We start from the raw sequence: 3355 nt of genomic DNA on the forward strand, positions 1-3355 counted from the left end.
GGTGGAGAAGGCTATCTACTACCTGAGCAAGAAAATGTTGGATTATGAAGCCGCTACACTCAGCTGGAGAAGGCTTGTCTAGGCTTGGTATGGGCTACCAAGAAGTTGAGGCACTACTTGTTAGCTCATTCTGTAATACTGGTTTCGAGATTAGATCCCATCAAATATCTCTTCGAGAAACCAGCACTTACGGGTAGGCTAGCTCATTGGTTACTTCTCCTTTCCGAATTCGATCTGAAGTACATGATGCGCAAGTCTGTAAAAGGGAGAATAGTAGTTGAGTTCCTAGCTGATCACCCAGCAGAAGGGGATGAAGCAATAGAGTATCTATTCCCGGACGAGGCCCTTCTGCAGCTTGAAGAAGAGGTCTGGACTATGTACTTTGACAGAGCGCCTAATTAATATGGGTACAGGATAGGGGTGTTGATGATAGCACCCGACAATTCCCACATACCCTTAGCTTTCAAACTCCAGTTCAAAGTATCGAACAATGAAGTAGAGTATGAGGCATGTATTGCTGGCTTAGAAGCCGCCCTGGAACTAGAGACAAAAAGGTTAGACGTCATCAGGGACTCGAACCTGGTAGTGTCTCAAACGAAAGGATACTGGAAGGTGAAGGAAGAGAGGATGAAAATCTATCACCAAACTCTGGTCGTGCTAATTCCCAGGTTTGAGAAGTTAACCGTCACCCATCTGTTGAGAGAGAGCAACAGGTTCGCAATCACTTTATCAACTCTATCTTCTATGATAGACATCTCTCTGGAAGTCCGAATGCGTCCAATCATCATTGAACAGCAGTATGTGCCGGCCTACGAGCTGATTGCTGCCATAGATGAAGTACAAGATCAAAACCCCTGGTATTATGACATCTGGAACTTCTTGGAAAATGAAACTTATCCACCTGGGGCAAATACCAAAGATAGGAGGGCAATTCGAAGAATGGCTGCTCAGTTCATCGTCTGCGGGGATAAACTGTACATGTGGGGTCATCTCGGGATGCATAAGCTGTGTGTTGATGCTGAAGAATCTAAGCCCCTGATGGAGGCCATCCATAGAGGGGAGTGCGAAGCGCACATGAGCGGGGTGATGCTAGCCCTGAAGATTCTCAGATAGGGTTATTACTGGTCAACTATGGAGGAGCATTGTATTGGCTTTGTTTGGTGAGCCACAAATGCCAGATCCATGAAAACCGCATGAACATTCCGCCGTCAAAGTTGTACAACATGACTTCGGCATGGCCATTTTCAGTGTGGGAGATTGATGTGATTGGGGCAGTTACTCCGAAAGGGTCGAATAGGCATGAGTATATTCGGGTAACGATAGACTACTTTACAAAGTGGGTTGAGGCCCAAACCTATGCCTTGCTGAAGGCATCGCATGTTGCTAATTTCATCAGGAACAACATTATCTGTCGTTATGGGGTCCCGAATGAGATTGTTTTGGATAATGGTTTCCATTTCAAGAAGGAGGTGATCGAATTGTTGGAGAAGTACAATGTGGCTTTTCATAAGTCATCCACATATCGGCCACAAACCAACAGAGTTGTTGAGGCTGCCAACAAGAACATCAAGCACATTCTGCAAAAGATGGTGGAAACCTAAAGGGACTGGCCAGATAAGCTGCCAATTGCTCTTTGGGGCTACCGGACTTCAATTCGAACTTCTACTGGGGCAACTCTGTATTCCTTGGTCAATGGGATGGAGGTTGTTCTGCTATCAAATTTGAGGTTCCGTCATTACGGGTAATGGCTGAGTGCCAGATAGCTGAGGCAGATTGGCAGCAGAGCAGGTTTGAAGAACTCATGCTGTTTGACGAGAGAAGGCTGAAAGCACTGTATCACGTCCAAGGTTATCAACGACAAATTGCCAGGGCTTTCAACAAAAAGGTTAAGTCCAGGAATTTGAAAGAAGAGGATTTGGTGCTTAAAGATAACCGAGCTCCCATCCACGACCCTAGGGGCAAGTTTCAGACCTAATTGAACTGGTCCTTATATCATTAAGTCTATTTGGTTGGGTGGAGCTGTCGTGCTTATGGACCTAGATAGCCTAGAGTTCTCCCAGCCGATCAACATGGACAAGTTGAAGAAATACTATCCCTGAGTGGCTTACTAGGTCGAAAACCCGAAAGGGCAACCTAGGCAAAAGTTAGAGCACAGAAAATTTGAAGTAATAAAAACTGAGCTCGCAATGTTGAAAACCCAGAAAGGGCGGCCTTGGCAAAAGTTAGAGTGCAAAAGGAGAGTGTTAATACACGAGTGAACCTAAATCGAACTATGCAAGGCTTGATTCCCATCTGTGGGATGCGTAGGCAACTTCATTCTGAAGTCCAGCCATAAACACTTCTAAATCAACTTTGTCCATGTGATCATGTTGGTCATCTTTGTTTTTTCTGCATTCAAGAGCTCGGTTGTGATCTCCAGTGTAGTGCTATTTAGACAAGGGGCAACTTTTCAGTTGCTAGATCCGGGGTTGTGCATCTCGAGGATAGATTTCAGGCGTGTCTAGTTATGATCCATATCGAAATGGTTTTGAAAAGTTTTAATAAAAGTTGATTTTACTCAAATTAATCTTTTTACGACTTAGACCATTTTTAGACCAAATGGAAAATTTTCAATACCCACAACCTTCAATTTCATTGATTTTAATAAAGAGTTATTCGGCTCTTGAATACAAATTGAAGTTGCTTTTTATTACATTCATAAAAAAAACTTGAAAGTACAGATTAAAGCAATAAATTTGGGGCATAGTCAGGTGTTCCTACGTCCCCTCCCAGAGCTGGTAGAAGCTTCTGATGCCAAAGTAGGCCTGGTTTGTGCCTCTTCATCGAACCAAGCTATACACTCGTCAAAAAGGGCGCAGCTGAAAGTGGGAGTAGGGGCCAGAAGTTCTCTTGTTCTCCATGCTGTGGCATACCGAGCTAGCTGTGAGCCTCGGACCGGAAATGCAGTAGGGTACTCTATACCCTCTTCCGGGCAGATCTGATCATGCCCAAATTGATGCCTGAATCGAAATGGGAAGTAAAAGACATAGTGTGTCAAGCCAACCAACTGAATGCCCGGCTGGCGAGGCATGTTGTAGCTCATTGCCGATAGATTAAGCTAGGGGCAGCGCCAAGCAATGTTGACAGCAGATAGGCGTGCATCCATTCGCACTACCATCCCTCATCTGGGGCACCAACTAGTCGTTGTCGGAAGAAATAGCCGCTTGCTGAATATGTTGGGCATGAGTCTACCACTTTCAACTTGTCCATTAGCCTTATCTGGGGAGGAAAAAAAATAAGAGAGATTAACAAACAGAGAGGTGTACGTGGAAAGAAAAGTGAGAAAGGGTTTTGAAAGAAAAATAGAGCTTGAGGG

Source organism: Camellia sinensis, chromosome 6 (assembly GCF_055761805.1).
Source record: "Camellia sinensis isolate YWXY chromosome 6, ASM5576180v1, whole genome shotgun sequence".
Classification (NCBI taxonomy): Eukaryota; Viridiplantae; Streptophyta; class Magnoliopsida; order Ericales; family Theaceae; genus Camellia; species Camellia sinensis.